Source organism: Peromyscus maniculatus, chromosome 19, assembly GCF_049852395.1.
Source record: "Peromyscus maniculatus bairdii isolate BWxNUB_F1_BW_parent chromosome 19, HU_Pman_BW_mat_3.1, whole genome shotgun sequence".
Classification (NCBI taxonomy): domain Eukaryota; kingdom Metazoa; phylum Chordata; class Mammalia; order Rodentia; family Cricetidae; genus Peromyscus; species Peromyscus maniculatus.
The window spans coordinates 69,086,726-69,110,751 of NC_134870.1; the positions used below are offsets into that span (position 1 = coordinate 69,086,726).

Consider the following 24,026-nt stretch of genomic DNA (forward strand, 5'->3'; position numbering starts at 1 on the left):
AGAAAAAGAAGTCATGAATTTGAAAGAAAGCAAGGAGGGGTTTGAAGAGAAGGGGAAAGGAGAAATATTGTAATTATAATCTAAAAAATAATAAAGTATAATAAACAAATAAATATAACTAAAAAGGACTGGGTATGAACATGCCTTCAATCCTGGCACCCAGGAGGCAGAGGTAGGTAGATATCTAAGAGTCCCAAGGACTAGAAGGATTAGGAAGTATGGCCTTTGTTTGAGGAAGTGTGCTGCTGGTAGTGCGCTTTGAGGTTTCAAAAGTCCATGCCAAGCCCAGAGTCCCTCTCTGCCTATGGATCAGGACATAGCTCTCAGATACTGCTCCAGCACCTGTCTGCATGCAGCCACACTTCCTGAAATGATGCTTATGGACTAAACCTCTGAAACCATAAGCAAGTCATCAATCAAATGTTTTCTCTTATTACAGTTGTCTTTGGTGACTTACTGCGAGTACCTAAATAGGAGTATGTATTAAGTATCTTCAATACTCAAGGATAATTCTGAATTTATATTTAGTGTCTAATATATGGATTGAAGCAGGATAGATGGAGGTAAACATGGTGCTATGGTTTGAATGAGAATGTCCCTCACAGGCTCATGCATTTGAACAGTTTGTTCCCAGCTGGCAGTGTTGGCAAGATGGATCACTGAGAATGAGCCTCTGAGGGTTATAGCTCTATCCAACTTTCTTCTATTGGGGCTCTCTGCTTCCTCATCTTCCAAGACAGGAGGAGCCCTATGCTCCAGCCATCATGTCTTCCCCACCATGATGGATTGTACCTTCTCAAACTTGAAGCCCAAATAAATCCTTCTTTCCTTCCTTAAATTGCTTCTCTCACAGAAACAAGAGAGGGGAGCTTCTTCCTCTACATCGTTCCACTCACTCTCACATCAACACTAACTCTGCCAATCTAGCTTGCATTTCTTGATGGCTTAGAGTCAAAAATTTCAATACAACTAACAAAAATGACTGGGAAGACTGCTTCTGTAGAAACAATATTCCCTTCCCAAGACAGATCTCAAACTAGAGTGTTAAAAAAGCTGACAAACCAAGGTTAAGGCTTTCTTAAGCTGGAGAGATTGCTCATCAACTAAAAGCACCCCTCTTCCAGAGGACCCAAGTTGAGTTTCCAGCACCCATGTGGCTTGGCTCAGGGGATCCAACACCTTCTCTCCTGGCCTCCTTGGGCACCCATATACATGTGACATATACAAGCACAGACATAAACATACACAAAAATAAAATCTTCAAGTTAAAAAAAAAATTCTTTCTCATCTGTAAGGCTATTTTTTTCCTAAGAAAATCTCATATACATGACGAATCATGCTTACAATCATAAAATATGTCTTAACAACCTGGTGACCTATGTATAGTTAAATAAAGAAAAATTTTTTTAAAAAAATTCATCTTTTTTTAGATTTATTTTATGTGAGTATTCATGTATGTCTATGTACTACATGTATGCAGTGCCTACAGAAGACAGAAGAGGATGTTAGATCCCCTGGAACTGGAGTTACAGATAGTTCTGAGCCACCATGTGGGTCTGGGCATTGAACCCACGTCCTACGGAACAGTAATCAGTATTTTTAACCACTGAATCATTTCTCCATCCCCTCTCTTAGCTTTTGTTTGTTTGTTTGTTTGTTTGTTTGTTTGTTTGTTTTAAATCGTACCAGAACTAGCCCTTCCTTTTTATAAACTTGTACAAGGTACACCATAAACTGCTTAGGGGGGAAAAAAGAAAAAAAAAAAAAAAGACTATATAGCCTTGGCTGGCCTGGAACTTGCTATGTAGATCAGGCTGACCTCAAACTCAAAGAGATTTTATTTTACAGTCTACACCTCCCAAATGCTGTAATTAAGGCATGTACCACAATGCTCAGCACTAAAACACTTACACACTGTATCCTTTGAAATATGTAATTTCAAAATCACACACTCACACACACACTCAACATTTCATGAAAACACTGAGAACCCTAATCCACCCCTTGGGAGTATACTGTTCTTTTCTCAATAAACCCCAACTTTGCTTCATTCTGATTCATCTTCAAAGTTTTCTCTGAGACCTAAGTCAAGACAGGCAATACTTAAGTGGAGGTCCCTGAGAAGACTTCTTCAAGCAACAAAGCTGATAATTTGAGTTACATCTCTTGCTGCCTCTAGCAAATCAATTACTTAAGCTATCCAGAAGTGATGGGGCTGGAGAGATGGCTCAGCAGTAAAAGTGCTTACTGCTCTTGCAGATTCAGTTCTCAGTACTCACATAACAGCTCAGAACCATCTGTAACTCCACTTCCAGAGGCTCTGATGTCTCTTTTGGCCTCTTCAGGGACCAGGCACACACGTGATACAAAAACTTACACTCAGGCACACACATACACATAAAGTTAATAAAATAAGTATTTTTTAAAAGTTTTTCTTAAAAGAGATAATAGTGGCTTCAATAAATCAGATTTGAGAGTTACTCAAATAAGGCTTCAAGAGAGATCTGGAAAGTTCTTTCAAAAAGGAAAAAAATGGGCTTGAAAAACACTCTTTAGATGACAAAAATAGACTGTCGAAAGGATAAACTAAGTGGTGGAAAAATAACCAACTTGAGTGTGTATGGAATAGTACAAGAATACAAGCCCCAATAAACAAATATGTGGATGAAATGTGATGGCACACACCTGTAATCCCAGCCCTCTGAATTTATTAGACGACAGTGAGTTCCAGGCCAGTTTAGGCTATACAATAAGATCCTGTCGGAAGGAAGGAAGCAAGCAAGCAAGCAAGCAAGCAAGGAGAGACAGAGACAGGGACAGAAAGGCAAAAAGACGAGAAGGGAAGAAAAGAGAAAAGGAGGTACAGCGATGTATGAACCCACTGAGCACTCAGCTTGTCTTACCTTACCTTTTCAACTGTATAGCTTTATAAGCAATTAATCATTCACACCACTATAATGATAGTGCATTTCTACTAAAACAAAAAACTTAAACTGTGCTGCCCTTTACCCTTGTGACAAAATACAAACTGAAGTCATTTGATGTTACAAGTTTATTGCTGCCAAAAAGACTTTTCAGTTGAAACCACAGATTGATGCTGTCAGCTGACAAAAGTAGAGTGAGCCCTTTAAATTTCCTAGGACAGGATGTAGATCAGTGGAACGTCCATGTCCACAGACCTGGGTTCTATCTCCAGGACTGTAACAGATTAACTAATTTAATAAATAAACAAGATACTTAAAGGCAAGATTTTCTCCATAGAATAGGCATTCGAATTGCTAGCACTGCTACAACTACTTACTTTAATCATCACCCTAAAACCGAAAGAAAAACAAGCAACTAATATCTCAACAGGATCTATATAAACCAGTTAGCTTGCCCTGCTGCTTCATATGCATGCTCTAGCATTAGGTAACTTCTGAATTCCAACTGCAATGTCTTATACAAAAGTATAAACTAAAAATGGATTTCTAGTTTTAAAAAAAGACTCAAAATCTTTACAGAGTCAAGGTTTACTGATAAGATAAGAAAGCTTCTGTTCACTAAGAGCATATGAAATTTTCCCTGTCAACAAAAATCTGAAGGGAAAAAAAGCCTTAGAGGTGAGGTAATTTATTCCCTTGCAACATACAACTGGGCCAAATAACACACGTGCTGTTTTAAGTAATCTAGTTTCATATACCAAATGACAGGACTTTTATCAATCTCCTTTGAAAGAATACTATATTCTATATGCTGGAGGGGATGCTAGGAAAAGAAAACTCGCACTTCCTGTCAGTGAGATTGCACACTGGTGTATCTACTATCGAATACACATAAATCTACCATATGACCCAGCTATACCACTCCTTCACATATGCCCAGAGGACTCACCATCCTACTCCAGATGCTTGCTCAGTTATGTTCATTGCTGCTCTGTTCACAAGAGCCAGGAAACAGAAAGAACCTAATTGTCTTCCAACCAGTAAATGGATAATTAAAGTGTGGTGTGTGTGTGTGTGTGTGTGTGTGTGTGTGTGTGTGTGTGTGTGTGTGTGTGTGTGTGTGTGTGGATAAAAGCCCTATCATTTGTTACTAGCTGTAAAGAAAAATGAAATTGTGAACTTTGCAAATAAATGGATGGAACTAGAAAAGATCATATTGAGTGAGGAAAGTCAGACCCAGAAAGACAAACATCACATGTTCTCTCTCACTGGAGGCTCCCAGCTCCAAATCTTCAGATGTGAGCACATAAGTTTAAAGTAACTGCAGAATCCAGGTAAGTAAAATGGGGCCACTGCCAGGATTGAGGACTGAGGAGCAATAAAGAGGGGAAGAGCAGGGTACAAGTGGTCTGATTAGGGAAATGGGAAGAGGGGACTTTTTTTTGCAGGGGGGGGGGAGGCAAATACAAAAGATGTGGGGGGCGGTAAAGGGAATAGCAGGGCACAAGTGATCAGATAGGGGAAATGGGAAAGTGGGGGATCCTTAGGGTGGGGGAGGGAAGTAAACAGAAGGAAAGAGGGTAAAATAACAGTAAAGAAGTCTAGAAAAGCCATAAGGAATCATAGTTATTTAGTATTTACCTGGAAAGAAACTAATATACATATATAGTTTTAACAATTTTTCTCATCTAGACTGACAATGGTCCATCAAAGAACCAAAGACCACTTAACAAAAACTCCAAACCAGACTGAGAAGCCCTCTTTTGAGTTGTTGGCCAGGGTTTTCCAAGAGATTCCCCAAACATATATATAGTTTGTTGCTATTATCCTTGGTTGTCCCTAGAGGTGGAAGGTAAGTCCCTATTGCTGAAGACATCATGCACTTCAGAAGCAGGGCCCAGAGAACTCTGAGCTAGAACTGCCCTGAATGCCTCCTCCCTGAGGACTAGCTTTCATGGTACCAGAAGGCACTGAGCAAGCTTCCAAAGGAGGGAAGCTATGACACCTATGACACCTATGAACCACATCAACAACCAGCATGGCAATCAATAACCTGAAGGGTACAGTAGTAACACACATACCTGGGTAATAACCAACAGCTCTCTAGATATGCTCAAGTACTCAGTGCTAGTGAAGTCATGGATATTCAATCACCATGGAGAAGTTGAGCTGGTGACTCACTAGAGCCTTCACCCCCTACTGACTAATGTTATGGTGCTGGAAGGTACTCTGCACACTACCAGAGAAGGAAAAGGATAACCACCAAGTCAGTTAAAACCCCAGCTATCAACAATGGTGTCCTGCCTGCATGATACTCTGATACAATAGTGGCACAAAAGTTGTGGACGACCATCTCGCTAGATTTAAGGCCCACTCCATGAGATGGAGCCCATGCCTGATAATGCTCAGGTAGCCAAGAACCTGAGATTAGATAGACCATGGGCCTAAGAGAAACCCAAATACTATTTATTGTTCTGCTAAAAGAACACAGCAATAAAATGGTTCTTAAGGATATTCTGCTATACCTATAAATCAGTGTTTTGCTCAGCCATCATCAGAGAAGCTTCCTCTTGCCATAGATGGGAACCAATTTAGAGACCCACAACTGGACAATGTGCAGAGTGGGAGATTTTGTTACACTCAGTCTTAAATGAAGAAAGGTCTTCATCATCTCCTCTCCCCAGGCTCAGGGAACTCTGCAGAAGAGGAGGTGGAAGGACTGGAAGAACCAGAGGTGATGGATGACACCAAGGCAAGTGTCTTCCAGACACAACAGGACTAATACACAGATGAACTATCGCAGCATAGGGTCCACACGGTTCAAGCCAGAAGGGGAGGGGCAGCAGGGGGAATGGACACATACACAAACTCCCATCCCCAACCAAGAATCTATCTCCAACTGACAACTGACTGGCCTTGCAGTCTTAGTCTTCCTGTCTCCACCTCACAAGTGCTGGGATTACAGACAGGTACTACCACATACACCTTTTCTATTTTAACTGATGATGATAGAGTGTTCCTTATTTTTATGCTTTTTAAAAAGCTGTAATTTGGGGCTTCAAATGCAGTATATTCCCTGTAGTAGAGCATGATGCCTTGGATTTGATCTATAGCACATAAAATACAAAGTGTCCCTACACTGATAACTACCCATTTAGGTTTTGAGATCAATTTATTAATTCTTATTACTGATCATAGCTAACCTGAAATAAATACTCATTTCTAAGAAAAGAATATGTAGGTCAATGGCCAAGATATATTTAGAAAGATATATTTAGAACACTTTCTGAATTTCTACCCTGCTTCAAGCCTGGCCCATGCTACACTAGCAGCCTCCTATAATCAAACACAAGCATTCTACACATCTAGATTTCTACAAAAGCTGAATTAGATTGTAATGCTTGAAAGACAAGAATTTTGGGCTCAGACTGAGTTTGATGCCCAGTACCACATAAACTGGATATGTTAGAGCATGCCTATTATATACCCTGTCTAAAATAAGGCTACTCTTCTTTGAGAAGCCCACACTCACCATGCCCTGGATGTATCTGTCTTCTTGCTCAGTGTCTCTTACTCTTAACTCTCTGGGGGTAGGATCTATGTTAAGATATCCATAATAGAGCAAAGCATGGTGGCACACACCTTTAATCCCAGAACTCCAGAGGCAGAGGTGGGAATGGATCCACCTAGTTCCAGGCCACTCTGGTCTACATATCAAGTTGCAGGCCAGCTAGGGCTACTAGTGAAAAAAGGAAAGAAAAAAACAATGTTTAATTAACCCAACTCTGCTTCAAATAAAATAAATGAAAGTTTTTGTATTACTAAGGTTTGAAACAAAGACTCATGCGTGCTAGGCAAGTGCTCTACCACTGGGCTACATTCCCAGCCCCTTTTTAATTTTATTTTGAGACAGAGTTTGGCTCAATTGTCTACACTGGCCTTCAACTTACAAGGCTTCTACCTCAGCTTTCCCTAAGGGAAACAACTACATTCTGCAATGTTTAAAACAGAATCCTTTAAAACAAAGCTTTCTTCAGCCAAAGACCCCTTTAAAAAATATTTTAAGCCATACATACCAGTGTCTGCCTGCAATCTCAGCATTTGAGAAACTAAAGCAGGAAGATGAGAAATTCAAGGCTAGCCTGAGCTTTAAAACAAAATCCTGTCTCAAACAAATAAGACAAGGGTTTAGGAAACAGAGAAAGGAGAAACAGTACAAATTCAAGGCCAGCCTGGTCTACATATTAAAGTTCCCAGGCTAGCCAGGGCTACATAATGAGATCTTGTCTAAACTCCCAACCCCCCCCAATGCGCGCGCGCACACACACACACACACACACACACACACACACACACACACACACACACACACACAAAACCTAACAAATAAATTGCCAAAAGTAAGTTTCCCAAAGGCTGGAAAAAACAGCAGTTAAGAGCACTGGTTGCTCTTCCAGAGGACCCAGGTTTGATTTCCAGCATCTGCATGGCACCTCAAAACTATCTGTAACCAGAGTATGCAAACTCTTATCCTGGGACACCCATACATGCAGGCAAAATATCCAGTACACACACAAAATAAAAAGCTTTCCTAACTTATTTGAAGGTTGCTATTTAGAATTTGGATATCCACAAACATAGATATATCTTTTGTATAAGAAAATATCTACATTTTACCTAAGTATAGTAAAAATACACTTAAAAGGCTAAAGAGGACTGCTGCTTTTTGTTGAATAAGTTTCCTTAGAGATTGAAACATTTCATTCTGCAGGGAAGCACCTTAAGAAGGAAGCAACTCGCTGGGTGGTGGTGGCACACGCCTTTAATCCCAGCACTCTGGAGGCAGAGGCAGGTGGATCTTTGTGAGTTCGAGGCCAGCCTGGTCTACAGAGCGAGTTCCAGGAAAGGCGCAAAGCTACACAGAGAAACCCTGTCTCGAAAAACCAAAAAAAAAAAAGGAAGCAACTCAAAATAGCTTCAGGAAGTCCCTAAAACTGACCAGATTCCCTAGCCCCTCCTTGCCAGAATAAGCAATAAAAGCTGTAAAGACTCTTGAGACCAGACCAGCTCCCTGGAAGAAGAAGAAACCAGCTTAGATACCTGGAAGAGGTTTAGGACACCTGAGGTACCTGCAAAGGGTCCTCTCCAACCTGTTGAGATGCCTGCAGGCTGTGAAGTATGCTCCAGGTTCCCAGCTTTTGTGAGCTGTCACCGGTGCTGGATGGGCTTTGGTCATGCAGCTATCTCTGAGTCATTTCTGTTTCTTTTTCTTTTTCCTGCTTTCAAGACAGGGTTTCTCTGTGTAGCTCTGGCTGTCCTGGAACTCACTCTGTAGACTAAGATGGCCTCAAACTCACAGATCCTCCTGTTCTGCATCCTGAAGCTGGGATTAAAGGCGTGCACCACTACTGCCCAGCCATTTCTGCTTCTTTAAGTAACCATTCGTCTATATTCCTGTAAGTGACCCCAATAAAATTCATGGTTCACCAAGTTGTACTTTGGTGGTATCCATACTTTCGTCTGACACAGGTTTCCTATCTGTGGTGAGTAGTTTTTTTGTTTTTTGTTTTGGTTTTTTGTTTTTTTGGGGGGAGACAGGGTTTCTCTATGTAGCCCTGGCTGTTCTAGAACTTGCTCTGTAGACCAGGCTGGCCTTAAACTCAGAGATTTGCCTGCCTCTGCCTCCTGAGTGCTGCAATTGAAGGCATGTGCCACTATTATCCAGCTTAAAACTAGTTCTGTCTAAAGGTGGTTCCTTTTTAAATTTCCAGTCCAACTTAAATTCTTGAAGGTTTCCTTAGGCAGGTGGCATGGCTCAGTAGGTAGAGGTGCTTACTCCATAAGCCCGACAACCTGAGTTCAGTCCCCAGAACCCAACTCCACAAAGCCATCCTGACCTCCAAAAGCATATTGTCAGATTGGAGCACACCCAACAGGTACATATATGTGTATGTACACATACATACACACACCAAAAAAAAAAAAAAAAAGTATTCTTTAAATATTTCTTGAAGAATGGTTTCCTTAGTTTATTCAGGCCACCACTATAACAGATCAGACTAGATGGCTTAAACAGCAAAGCATAATTCTCCCAGTTATAGCAGCTAAAAAGCCTAGTATTAAGGGTCTGGCAATTCTGGTAGATCTGATATTGGCAAGGGTCTGCTAGCCAATCTAGTCTGAACACTCCTGATCTGATCTCATCTAATCGTTCTCTGGCCTCTTTATAAAGGCACTAATCCCACCCATTCTGGCAGATCTCTCTTGACCTAATCACCTCCCAGAGGTCTCACCTTTCTAATGCCAATATTGGAAGTTAAGACCTCAACATACAAATTTGGGGAAGACAAAAATTAAGACCATAGTAAAAGGCTTTCATTAAATGCACTAAATGACTCCTCTCATTCACACTCTTAATATTTAAAACAAATGGAAAACAAGTGTAGCTGAGAATCACGGTAGGGCATGTTCAAGAAGCTGAGGCAAGAACTGGGGATAGGGCTCAGCTGGTAGAGAGAGAGTGCTTGCCTAATATGCTTGGTGCCATGGGTTCTATCGCCAAGAAACTTGGTATGGTGGTACATGCTGTAAGAAGCAGAAAGATTAGGAGCTTAAGGCCAGTCTGGGCTACAGGAGAGCTTGTCTCGGCACACACAAAAGTACTGATGGGGATAGAGAGGGAACTCAGTGGGTTAAGAACACTTGCTGCTCTTGCAGAGAACCTGGGCTCAGTCCCAGGCACCTACACCAAGCAGCTCCTGACCACCTGTAACTCCAGTTCTAGGGGTTCCCATGCCCTCTCCTGGCCTTGAAAGCACCTACACACCTACACACACACACACACACACACACACACACACACACACACTCTCTCTCTCTCTCTCTCTCTCTCTCTCTCATACACAGTGCATACAGACAAGCAGGCAAACACGCACACACATAAATAAAAATATATTCTAAAAATACCTTTTTAAAAGTATTGAAATAGAATCTTAACATTTTGGCTCATTTCCTCTGAGCACTGACTTTACCTATAAATGTGTTATTAATAGAACAACACAAGTCTTTAGAAATGAATTACTTTTTCAAAACAGCAGCTATAGGATATGCAAACAATATGTAATACCCTTGTCTAGACCTATGGCTCAACTAATACAAACTATTATTATAAGCAAATACTATGCTACTTTATGAATGTAAATACTATTTATTTGACAACTTTTCCTTAAAAACATAAAACCACCATTGTCTTAACTGATTGGGGAAAAATAATCCCTTGCATACTTTAATACTATACTGAAGAAATGGTGCAAAAACAAAAACAAACAAACAACCAACCTTGGGCTGGCAGGATGGCTCAGCAGGTAAGGGCACCTGTCACCAGGCCTGGCACTCGAAGTCTGGTCATCTCCTGGCCCACCTGGTGCAGACAAAGAACTGATCCTACAAGTGGTCCTCTCTCTTCTACACACACTTCTCTAATAGTTGGAAACAAGAGCCAAAAAGAAGAAAAAAAGAAAAAGAAAAGATCCTTAAGAACAAGTTGTGGCCAGGCATGGTGGTGCACACCTTTAATCCCAGCACTTAGGAGGCAGAGGCAGGCAGATCTGTGAGTTCAAGACCTACCTGGTCTACATGGTGAGTTCAGAACAGCCAGGGCTCTGTAGAGAGACCTGTCTCAAAAAAAGAAGAGGAAAAAGTCATGGGTATTTAAGATCATATTTCTGTGGTCCCTTTGTCTGAGCTATTTCTATACTTAAAATGTACTATTAAAAATGCTGACCTGGTGTGGTGGTCCATGCTTTTAATCCCAGCACTGGGAGGCAGAGGACATTGAATCTTAGTGACCCAAGTCCAGCCTGGTCTACATATCAAGTTATGGGGGGGGAGTACAAGTAAAGATGTCTTGAGATTCAAGTTTGGGAGTTTTGTTGATTTTTTTTTAGACAAGGCTTCACTATGTAACCCTGAAACTTGATATGTAGACCAGGCTGGCCTTTACTACTGGCTCTGCTTACTTAGTCTTTTTATCACAAGAAACAGGGAACAAGATATATGAAGACTGGAAGCCAAAAGACAAGTTGTAACACATAAAGATGCAACAAGAATGCAGCAAGGCTTTCAAACAATCCTGTGCCATCTACTCCCTGCTGGTCTGGGCAACTAACTGTCATAAAAAGATTTCATGTATTTCATAGGCTAGGTATGCAATTCAGTGATGAAGAGAATGCTTGCCTAGGATAAACAAGGTCCTGGGTTCCATCCCTAACACTAGAAAAAAATGAAAATGTGTCATTTTGCACAAAGTTAGACAAGCTGGGTCTCATTGCAGCACTGTAAACAGGCCAAGGCATACCTGTAATTCCAACACACAGGAGGCAGAGGCAGGAGGCTTTGAGTTCAAGGACAGCCTGAACTTCAAAAAGCATGTCTTTAAAAAAACAAGGCCTAAGGCTCAAGAGATGGCTCAGAGGTTAACTGTACTTGCTGCTCTTGCAGAGGACCCAGATTCTGCTCCCAAGACCTAAGTGGTAGCTCACAACCCATACCTCCAGTTCCAGGATATTCCACACCCTCTTCTGACCTCCACCCACACACATAGCTAAACACTCATACACACAAAATAAAATAAGTAACAAGGCCTAGAAATGTAGCTCAGTAAGCAGAGTATTTATTTACCCAGCATGCACAAAATCCTAGGTTCAATCTCCAACACCCGCCACACACACACACACACACACAAAGTATGCTATGGCGATATTTTATTTGTGCTGAAATGTGATTTTATTTGTATGTGAATAAATAAGGTTGCCTGGGGATCAGAGCTAAAAGCAAGTCATTTAGCAGAAGTCCGGCCCTTAATCCAATCACATGGCAGGCAGAGTCTCTGCATAGTCAAGGACACAGCCAAGTGGTGACCCAAACCTTTAATCCCAGTACAAACCATAGAGACCTGGAGGTCTGTATAGACAGGCAGCGACAAGGAAATCATGTGGTTGGGTTTAGAGCCAATGAGAAGGTAGAACAGAAAGGCAATAAAAAGACAGGTCACACAAGAGAAGGTCTCTTTCTCAGGGGAAGAGACGGCAGTGACTGATAAGCTAAAGGTAGTCTTGGGCTTTGCTAGTGCTCTAATCTCTTAGGCTTTAACTCTGTATTTGGCTCTGCGTTTCTTATTTACTAAGACAGTTTAGAATTTCATCTATAGTATGCTATGCAGTTATGAAACTGCACTAAGTAGAGAATTGTAATACTAGCCATCATCTAAGAAAATTAACACCTGAGTAATCTAATTTCTCAGACTATGGCCACAACAAATACATTGCTTCAAAGAATACTTTTTTTTTAAGACAGGGTTTCATGTAGCCCAGGTTAGCCTTGAACTCTTGATCTTTCTGCTTACACTTTCCAAGTGCTAGAATACAGGCATATGCCACCAAGCCCAGTAACAGTACTCTTAAGTACCAATACCTCAACAATTTTGTTTTCCAACAACTTTCAATTATTTGTAAGGATTTTAGGTTAGTTTTTCCACTGAGAATCTGCAGCACAGATAATGTGAACTGTGCAGGAACCAAAGATTAGAAATGAAATAAAAACACCTACAGGATATTACAATGAGCTCTTTTCTCCACAGCAATTCATCCTTCCCCAACTCTCAGAAGGAAGAAATTAAAGAGACTACAAACAAAACAGAGAGAGAGAGAGAGAGAGAGAGAGAAAGAGAGAGACTGACTCCCAGCTAGAAATGATGAAACAGAAGAAATTCATTAATGGAATTGGACAATGACCATCAATAGCAGCTAACATCACAGACAAAATAAAATATGTGCCTCCCAAGGCAAGTACTCAACATTAACTATAAAGTCGCCTTGCCGACCAAGAAAAAAGAAAAACTGACAAAGAAAGACTATACATCACAGAAACTGAACCAGATCAACTCTCCAAACAATTAGCAAACACAGGCCAGAAAAACATGCTCACCACCACTACAGGAACTAACAAATTCAGACTATGGGAAATTTTCAGTTTCTTCATAAATGATGTGTAAAGAAAAAGAGAGGAGCTAGAGATTACTAAAACTAAATGACTACATTTGGCTCTTGATTTAAATAACTATAATACCACATTTATGAAATAATGAAGAACCCTGAATGCTCCCACATGATGCTAGGCATTATTAAACTTATTATCCTTCATTGTGATTAACAGTTTTTTGGTTTGTCTTTCCTTAAGGGTGAAGTTGACTGGGAAATGAGTATCAAATGGTTGAAGCACATAAAAAGAAAACTAAAATTAATAAAGCTGAACGGAGTTATCAGAAACATCCTGGATCTGGACTAACAAGCACGGAAATATAAACTGCCAGACTGCAACCATGAAGGCAACTTTACGTATCTGCCAGCCAACCTTTTCTCCACTGATACAAGCCCTATAAATAGGCCAAGAGTGATAATAGCCACTCAGATCACTTCATACTGCAGATACTACCACTTCTAGCATGTACCTGGCCCTACACCAAGACTGTGAATAAACCAGCATCAGGTAAGAGGCCAATGAAGTTAACAATTGCAAAAAGCCCTGCAGCTAATGAGAGAAATCCTAAAGCACTCATTCTAAAGCACCATTATTGTAAATCAAGAATAATTTAAATTACAAGTTTTAAATTTCTCCAAGATTTTTGCTCTTACCATTTTCTAGAAGATCATTCAAAAAGATAGATCACCAAATAACCACATATGCTGGGACCTCAGGTCCCTAAGAAAAATGAAAAAATGCTGCCAAAAATCTATCTCAGGCTCATACCAAGTTGTTCTGTGGATTGCAGCAGAGAAAAACAAACAACACTTGATGATTAAATGTTGGTTTAAGAATATGCTTCTAGATGCTGGAGAGATGACACAGTGGTTAAAAGGCTCTTGCAGAGTTCAGTTCCCAGCATCCATATCAGGAAGCTCACAACGACCTCCAACTCAAGTTCCCGGGCACCCAACAACCTCTTCTGACCTCAGGCAGCTGTACTGTAATGTAATATAATGTAATGTAACGTACATGCATATTTTACATTCACACACACATACATTTTTAAAAAGTAATAAAAGTCTTTAAAAAGTAAAAAAATAAAGGCATGATGGCAGATACCTTTTAGCACTAGGAAGGCTGCAAAGCAAGTTCCAAGTCAGCAAAGGCTACATAGTGAGACCATGCCTCAGAAAAAATAAAAAGAAGAGTATGCCTCTTACCCAGGAGTAGTAGTGCAGGCCTACAAATCACAGCACTTGGGAGCAGAGGCTTGTTGTGGATGATTGATCGATAAATAAAACACTGATTGGCCAGTAGCCAGGCAGGAAGTATAGGTGGGACTAGCAGAGAGAAAAATTGAGAGAACAGGAAGGCAGAGAGGAGGAGACGCCAGCCTGCTGTCCAGGGAACATCATGTGAAGGCAGCAGGTAAAGCCACGGAACACATGGCGACATATAGATTAACAGAAATGGGCTGAGTATAAGAGTAAGAGCTAGACAATGGTAGGCCTGAGCTAATGGCCGAGCAGTTTAATAATATAAGCATCTGTATGTTTATTTTATAAGTGGGCTACGGGACTGCCGGGGCTTGGCAGGACCCAGAGAAAAACTCTAGCTACAGAGGCTGGAAGATCATAATTCAAGACTAGCTTCAGCTATGTAGTTAGTTTGAGTTCATCCTGAGTGAGCTACATTAGACATCACACACACAAAAAATTCAATACAATTTTTTTAACCTTTTTATCAAATGGGCATGGTGATTCATTCTAGTATTCCAGTAATCCCAGCTCCAGGAGGCTGAGGCAGAAAGACTGCCTCAAGTTCAAGGCCAGCTTGGGGTACAAAGTGAGATCCATAACACAAAACCAACCTTTCTCAATAAATAGTTTTCACCTTATTTTGTGTATGTGTGGGTATCCATATGCCCATATGCAGTCAGAATTCAACCTGCAGGAGTCCCTTCTCTCCTTCCACCATGAGAGTCCCCCATTAGACTCAGACAGTCAGGGTTCATGACTGGGGCCTCAATCTGCTGAGGCACCTTACAGCCCCTCTTTTGTTGTGTTAAGGGGAGCAGGGTCTCATAAACCAAGCCAGCTCAAACTTACCTAGCTGCTGAGGATGACCTTGAACTCTCAATCTTCTACTTTCCAAGTAGTGGGATTACAGGTGTGTACCACAATACTTGGCCAAAGAATATGCTTCTATGCTAGGATAAAACTAAGGCAGACAGGAAAGACACTGTTTACAATCAACTGGATGAGGGTTTTGTTCTTAACACAGAAAGGAAAACAACCTTGTTCTCCTCGAGTTTTATACTCCACACACAACTTCCCTATCCCCAATACCTTTCTCTAATCATAAGGCAGCTAACAAAATACTGACTCTAAACATCATAAAAAGTTATTTATAAAAATCTGACAACTCCATTTACAAAAAATTCTTATGTCAGTCATCTTAGTTCTCTAATGTCATCCATACATATAAAAACTTAATTTCTAGACTAGCTAAACACAATTCTAGTTTAAACACATTTTTAGAAATAGCTGCTCTAGGGGGCTGGAGAGATGGCTCAGCAGTTAAAAGTGCTGACTGCTCTTCCAGAAGACTCAGGTTCAATTCCCAGCACTCACATGGCAGCTCACATCTGTCTGTAACTCCAAAATCTGACACCTGCACACAGACATACATGCAGGCAAAACATCAATGCACATAAAATAAAAATAAATAAATAAGGAAACAGCTACTCTAAGGAAGATAAAATCTGAGAAAAATAGGTGTCAGAAAACCAAAGAACAATAAATTTAATAAAGAAAAAATGCAAAGACATACCATGATATTTGATTTTCAAGAGATTTATACCAACCGACCATTCATAAATAAAAATTGGAAGCACTAAAAAGAAAGGGGGGAGGAGGGGGGAAGAGAAAAGAAGAGAGGAAGAGACAGGAGGGGAGGGAGAGGAAGGAAAGGGAGGGGAGGAGAAGGGAGGGGAGGAAGAGGGGATAGCTGTTCTAGGGCTTGGGAAAATGTCTCAGTGGTTAAGAGTGCTTCCCACTCTTCCAGGGGACCTGAGTTGAGTCCCCAGTTCACAACTGCCTCTAATCCAGCTCCAAGAGGTCCAATACCCTCTTCTGGTCCTCTTTGAGCAAACACAAACTGGCGGCACAATAAACACACACACACATAAACAAAAATAATAAGAATATAAGAGCCAGGCGTGGTGGCACACGCCTTTAATCCCAGCACTCAGGAGGCAGAGGCAGGTGGATCTCTGTGAGTTTGGGGTTAGCCTGGTCTACAAAGTGAGTTCCAGGACATCCAGGGCTGTTACACAGAGAAACCCTGTCTTGAACCCCTCACCCAAAATGAATATAGCTACTCCAAAAATGTTAATATGATGTTCTTTGAACAACCACCCAAGCTAATTTATTAATACACAGACCTGAACTCAGGTGGAGGAAAACACATTTTGCAAAGAAACTGGCAGTAGTACATTTAAAAAACAATTTTTTTAAGGTGTCCACTTTTTTTTTAAGCTTAGAGAGCTATTTAAGAAAAACACTGCTTTCCAAACACCTTAATGAAAACTGGCTTACAAAGGAAAAGATCGGCTTCAGCCTACAACTGCTGTGAGTACTTTCCCCTTATAGCATACTTCCTCTCACATTCTAAGGCAGGAAGGAGACTTAGGAATCATCTGGCTCACTAGAATCATTTCCTTAGCTAGAAACTATTTCTTTTATCTACGTACCCATCCCCACCTGCACTTTAGCACTCAGTAAAGGAGATTTTAATTTAACCACTTTGTAAAATTTACCCACATTCACACCAAGTAGGATTTGCTGATAAGACTTAAGTTTATTAGTCTTCATCTAACTATGAAAACATTTTCAGGTAAATGTGTAAATAAAGCCAAGTTCATACTTTATGAATTTACAACATCTACTCAACCTATTGGCTGAGTAAAGACAAATTCCTTATTTTAAGTAAAGATATGAAAAAGAACAGGGTTAAATTTACAAGAACCAAGTCAAATCCAGAAATTCCCAAATAGAGCAACTGACCAAATCCGTCACATAGGCTAAAATATTTTAATTTAAATCATATTAGGAACTGCCAGCTGCTGTCACTACTTTTTGATAAGTATGTACATATATGTGTGTACATATGTATCCGTGTGTGTGTGTGTGTGTGTGTGTGTGTGTGTATGAATATATATAGATATAGACAGACAGACACACAGATAGATATGTTTCTCATGTTTCCGCTCCTAGTAGCGCAGGAACACTGAAAGGAAGATACTTTCTTAGCTTGCCCTACCCCTTCCTTTTACGACAAGGCCCTGTAGGCTTGAGTGTGAAAACCGACTGAACATCAATCCCACTCTTCTGAGAGATGCTGCCCACACAAGAAGCACTGCTTCTTTCCCTTAAGTTCAATAATGAGAGTTCTGAAAGAATAAAGAAAGCAGGTATATTTGAAAGGCAAAAACTAACAAAATTTTTCATAAAGTTTCATGACAATGGTCAAATTCAAAGCAACTAAAGAAAAATAATTACCAGAGCCAGTGAGTCGGCTCAGTAGAGGCACTTTGCTACTGTGGTAGTTTGAATGAGAACAACCCCAGAGGCTCATATATCTGAAAGCTTGGTACCTACCTAGTTGGTGGAATTGTCTGGGGAAGGATTAGGAGATGTGGCCTTGTTGGAGGAGGTGTGTCACTGGGAGTGGGCTTTGAGGTTTCGAAAGGCCAGGCCAGGCCCAGTCTCAGTCTCCCCCACGCCCCTCTCTGCCCTTGCTTGAGTCAGGATGTGAGCTCTTAGCCACTGCTCCAGAGCCTGCCTGCCTGTCTTCCACCATGCCCCCCACCATGACGACTGTGGACTCACCCTCTGAAACTGTAGGCAAGTCTCCAACTAAATGCTGCTTTCTTCTATAAATCAACTTCATCATGACGTCTCTTCACAGCAACAGAACAGAGACTTATACAGCAACCAAACCTGACAACCTGAGTACGACCCAGGAACCCACATGGTAGGAGAGAATGAATTCTTATAAGTTGTCCTCTTACCTCCACACTAATCAGACAGATAGACACACAGACAGACACAGACACACACAGACACACACAGACACACACACACACAGTAAATGGCTAAAAATGTTTTTAAATTAAAAAAAAAACTATCAACTTTATTTAGCCTGATGATCAAGGATCAAAGCAAATTAAGTAAGAGCAGGGCTGTGAGAGCTCAATGATAGAGTGCTCTGCTAGCATACACAATACCCTGGGTTCAATCCCCAGCACTGGGAGAAAAATTGAAAATAAACAAAACCAAAGACTCCCTAGGCTAGTAAGATGGCTCAGTGGGTAAAGGAACTTGGTACCAAACCTGAAGAATTTCATCCCTGGAACCAACCAACATGGTTGTCCCTGCTCTCCAGATGTGCACCATGGCACACACAAATTAATGGAAAGGAAAAGTAAATAAATCAAAGAATTCCCACCTACACCGGGTGTATAGATGTTCCTACCAGTAATCCCCACACAATGAACACTAAGTAAGGGATCACAAATTCCAGGCCAGCCTGGGCTAGAAGACTCTGTCTTTGAGTTTTCATTCCAACTGAGGCAGGAGAAGCCATCCTAAAAGAAACTTCACAACCCATTAGCAAACTAAGAAATCTTCGCAGCTTGGCCCTATCTCTATCTACACAGCCACCCCTCTGAGAGCTTAAGGCTCTGCCGCCCTGATCAACTCTGAGTTTGATAATCATGACTTCACTTTGGCTGGTCCCTTTCAGGAAGTACTTGTCTGGAAACTCATCTCAAACCTTAGGTACAAAAGCTGAAGTTTTTTGGACATGCTCCATCATGGCTCTATGGAACTGCTGACAAGCATTAGCAATCAATAGCTTAGGGCTAAGAAGAAAGAGGTGTCACATAAGGCAGGCTAAGGTGTGGTGGTGTATACCTTTAATCCCAGCACTGGTGAGGTAGAACAGGTGGAATCTCTGTGAGTTACAGAACAGCCAAGGCTACACAGTAGACTCTGATACACACACACACACACACACACACACACACACACACACACACACACACACACTGACGTCCCATATGAATATTTTGTCTTCTTTCCCCATATCTCTTCTAGATATCACCATTTTATTCATGTTATTAAGCCTACATAATTATAGTTAACAAAGAAAAATTTGGGCCCCAAATCTTTCTTAATCTATTAAAATCACTTGGGTGTTGTCGGTAGGTACAGGCAAGTAGATTTCTATGAACGAGAAGCCAGCCTGGTGTCTACATAGTGAGTTCCAGAGCAGCCACAGCTATATAAAGAAACCTTGTCTTGAAAACACAAAATTAAAAAACGAAAAACAAAATATACTACTACATTAACAATATATTTTTAGCCTTTTGCAGAGTTTCAAGCATAAGCCTAGTTACATGCAGGAAAATGAAAGTCTAAGATAATTACTATTAAAGTTATCAAATTAAGGATAGGGTTCCTACTACATCCAAGCTTTAAAAAGAGAGGAAGACACTCAAACTGTCCATCCACCCTGTCTATTCACGCACATGTTGGAGCAAAACTGTAAGATTGGGGATCCCAGCAGAACAACGTCTTGAATAATAAGTAACTACCCACTCACAGAAATGATTAGTTATGTAGTAAACAGATTTATTTATTTTTGAAGTTTAGTCCCACACTATAACCTAGGCAGTCCTAAGTCTCACTATGTCTCCCATGTTGGTCTTGAACTCAAAGCAATCTTCTTGCCTCAGTTTGTATTACACGTGTAGGCCATCACATCTGGCTCAGTAAAGAGATTCAAAGTATCAATACCTGAAATATGAATATAAGGAAATTCTGAAGAATCAGTGTCAGCAAAATCTTTAAAGGCCATACACTGAACACAGAGCTCCAGCAGAATTGCATTATATCTGACAGTTAAACTTATCTCCACTATGTAGGGCTTGAATTAAGTCACATAAAACTAACAGTATTACGGCCGTTAGTCTCATATGAATGCACGTGGTGTAAACAATGCCAGGAGTAAAGCATGGCACAAGCTTGCAACCCCAGCACTCCAGAGGCAGAGGCAGAAGGCCTGCCACAAATTCATGGCCAGCCTGGACCCTGTCCCTCCCTGACACATACACACCAAAAAAAAAATATTAAACAAATTGAATTATTCCTATAAAAATGCACTGTGAACTTAATATGAAGCTAATGATGGACAAGTTTCTTATTCCAAAAATCCAATCCACTTTCCACAAAGTTGAGGGGGCGTCCCAGTAAGCAATCTGACTTGCTACCAATCCTAGGGACCCACATGACAGAAGTAAAGAACCAACTCCCACAAATTCCTCTGACCTCCACTTAATAAAACAATGCATGCACTCAAGCATAAAAGTGTAACTCAAATTAAAAAGAAATCTGAGCACTCAGGAGGCTGAGGCACGAGTACTGAGACTGGCCTGAGCTACAAGGTGAGACTGCCTTCAACAACAAAAATCTGATTTACTTGGTCCTCTAGTTAAAGCTGTCTTGTCGTTTCTCCTTGTCTTTCAGATTTCATACATTTATTTTGATGTTTACACCTATGTTAACATGAAGCAGGGCATGGTGGTAAACCCTTTCAATCCTAGCATTTGGAAGGAGGAAGCAGGAGAATCAGGAGTCAAAAACCAGTCTGGGCTACACAAGATCCTGTCACGAACACACACAATCTCCATGTATGGGGGGGGGGGACAGAGTGTAGTTTGCCATTTTAGTACTACATTGCACAGCCAGTCATGGTGGCACATTCCTTTGATCCAAAAACTTGGAAGACAGAAGCAGACAGAACTCAAAAGTTCAGAGTCAACCTGGTCTACAAAGCTAGTTTCTGGACAGCCAGAGCTACAAAGAGAAACCCTGTCTTGAAAAACCAAAACCAAAACAAATAAAAACAAAACAGTGTTACTAAGAAACACTCTAAAGAAAGTCAATTTATAAGTTAAAAATATTTTTCTTTCTCATGTAATAGAAGTGAATTAAAATTTCAGTAAAATTCTTTTTAAAGTAGTATGTAGGTCACTGGAGTCAAGTTCATCTTGGCTTCCTAAATTCAAATTTAATTAAGTAATTACATATTTATAGAAAATCAACTATGCACAATGCACTCTACTTAACATTGTATTAGCATATAAATATGGTCCTCCAAAAAAGAAAAAAAAATTACTGCTATAATTCTTCAAGATAACAGAAGATACATATCAACTGTAGGTCTAAACTGCTAGTTAAACCAAAAGGCAATGCTCTGATTACTGGAGAAATCCAAATTGCCAGAATCAGCAAAACTACATTACAAAGTTAGTAGCCTCCATCCTTAAAATATCCCAAGAGGAGAAAGAGAGTGATTCAAACTGTTAGCATGTGCCTAACGATACTATACAGTAATAACCTAAGCAAACGGTCAGATGCATTAATAATGAAGTGACCCAACCTTTACAAGGCATCATCAGTGGGGCTTCCACCCAAATGGATGCAAAGATTCAGACACAAAAGCGCAAATGCAGAACTGCAAGCACAAACTGCCCAAGCGGTGCAAGATCTGGAAGGGCTGCACCGGTTCTATCCTTCAACCGCTGAGCCTCTATTTTGTGATAAAGACGGGGTAATTTAAAGGTGAGAATGAATGGCATACCAATCTGACGGGGCGGGGGGGGGGGGGGTTGCTCCATTAAAAAAAAAAAACAATACATTATAAAAATAAGCGCTTTAAGATATACGGTGAGGCATTATACCGGGGAGGGAACTACTCTGGGAAATCGGGGGAGGCAGGAGTCCTTAATGCGGGGGTCGTCAGATCACATCTGCGCTGGCCTTTAACTAAAGTTGACAAACTCGCAGGTCAGGGTCGGACCCGGCACACTGATTCTGGGTATCTGTGGACCGGCAGCGGCGGACGCGGCGAAGAGGCCGGTCCCAAGCCAGGGAAGACCTTTCTCGCTCCTCCCAGGCCACCACCGGAGGGGGCTCTCCGCGGCTCGGGCAGGTGTGTCCCCCCCACCCCCCGCCAGCCTCCGGCGCCCCGAGCTGACGGAGCAGCCGCCTCAGCGGCTCCCACGGGCCGGGCTCGGGAAAGTTGCTCCGACACAACTCTGCGGCCTGGGGGGCTGCGGTTCCCCCCTCGGTTGCAGCGGCCGGGGGAGGGCACTCCGGCGGGTAGAGGACGCGAGGGTCACCCGCGGCGGGCGGGCGGCCGAGCCAGGGGTCCGGGCCGCGCCTCCGCTCGTCGTCACCCCACGCTCGGGCGCCGCAGAGCCCCCAGCCCGGGCCCCGCTCCCCGTCCGCCTCCCTGGAACGCAGCCCCGGGCCCCCGCGGCTCGCCCCGGCAGCCGAGGCCGCTCTCCCCCAACCCCGCGCCCCTCCGTGCCTCACCTGCGCCCCGCCGTCCGTGCCTCCTAGCCGGCCCCGCGCGCCCCGACGGGGCACGCGCCCACCCCGGGCGGCGCCGACGGGCCGCAGACTCGGGCCGCGGCGGGCCCCGCCGCCCCCTTTCTCCTCCGACAACTCCCAGCAGCGAGCCGAGGAGCGCGGCCGGAGCCCCGGCGGAGGGGCAGAGTGGAAAGCTCGCCGCCTCCGCAGCCTCCAACACCGTTTCCCTTCAGTCGTCCGCGCCGCCCCAAGAAAATGTCACCAGAGGCCGTTCCGCTCTGCGCCTCACTTCCGCCCGGAACCACAGAGCAGCGCCCACCGGGCTAGAGCGGCCGCCGCGGCGGCGGGAACCCGCCGTGACTGCCGGGCGGCCGGGAGCGAGCCGCGCAGCGCCACCTGGCGGCGGGGACGCGCGCAGGTCCCCTCGGTGAGCGCGGGTTCCAGCGCGGTTCCAGCGCGCCGCGGCTTCCCCGGGCTTTCGTGCGGACCCTCCTTCTGTTCCCGCGACCTCCATCCGGAAACGTCGGTCTCGGAGAGAGCCAAGATGCCAGGCGATGCAAACCGGGGACAATGCCTCACAAGCACGGGAATCCGCTTCCCGAGCGCTGCCCAGTACTCACCCACTCGCGAAGCCTTTCCGATGGAAGCTCACGATGTCCAGATCGCAGAGTCACTCCAGCCGCGGGGTCAGCTCCCTTCTCTTGCCACTTTCCCGCGGGAGCCAACAGCTCCGGTCCGGGAACCGCTCGTCTCCAACACCCGCACTAACGTCTTGTTCAAGTTTCGGCGCAGGAACGGCGCCGGGCTTGCGGCTAGCGCGCCACCTGCTGGTGAGACCGTCCTCCAGGGGACCCGGCTCCGCCACCGCACGCTTCAGACGCCCCAAATTCCACCTCTGCAGAGTCACTCTTTGGTTTGGCGCGCCCTGGGAAGGGTGACCCAGACCAATGTGACTTTTGCAGACCCGTCCTTAAAATGGGCGCAGGGCACGTGCTGGACTCAGGACCTGGAGAGAATGGGAAGGGCAAGTAGAGAGCTCCAGAGACTGATGCTGAGGACAACCTTACCACGCAAGGTCGACTCCCTAAAAGCAGTGCAGTTGTTTTGGAGGAGAGGAAGGATGTAAAAGGTTTGAGAAGAAGAAAAAAGGATTGCGATCTGTACCTCCTTCCCCGCCCCCCTTCCAGGTGTATCGGAAATTGAACTGATCCCTGCAGATGCTAGGCAACTACTCCACCCCTGAGCCATGTCCCCAGACCTTTTTTAAATTTTGAGACAGGTCTAGCCGTTTTCCAAACTGGTAAAGATCTGCTCTGATTTCTGGTAGCAGAGTCTGGAGACATCATACACCTCGAACAAAGAAGGAAAAGACTTTGTCAAGCGGCTGAAGGGAAAATGGATTTGGTGTCTGCCATGTCTCTGCATCCTTCGGTGATAGTAACTTTTCCATGTCTGTGATCTTTCTAGCAGCGAAACCATCTGCCCAGCGACTGGCAGAATGAAGGTGACGGCTGCCTGCAGTGAGTCCTCCTCTGGCCGGTTATCACTGCCCTGCATCTCAAACTCCAGACGGTAGAAGGAAACGGGACCAAGACCCCTGAACCTGGGGCCCACTCAGCCTCCAGAGCTTCCGTTT

At 43.0% G+C, this 24,026-nt stretch overlaps 1 protein-coding gene across 5 annotated transcripts in view; it reads right to left on the reverse strand.

Moving 5' to 3' along the window:
* The window catches only part of Ark2n (arkadia (RNF111) N-terminal like PKA signaling regulator 2N), an 85,748-nt gene extending 62,570 nt beyond the window's left edge, over positions 1 to 23,178 (reverse strand). For 2 of the 5 annotated variants that reach the window (XM_076555556.1, XM_076555553.1), the window contains exon 1: positions 22,394 to 22,532. The gene's annotated coding sequence lies outside the window, so the exon portion shown is untranslated. Of the gene's footprint in view, positions 1 to 10,262; positions 10,403 to 10,550; positions 11,616 to 22,393; positions 22,533 to 23,010 lie in introns of those variants that run through there. The other 3 variants (XM_042264226.2, XM_076555555.1, XM_006973852.4) reach the window with 3 other exon arrangements.
* Positions 23,179 to 24,026: the final 848 nt, after the last annotated feature.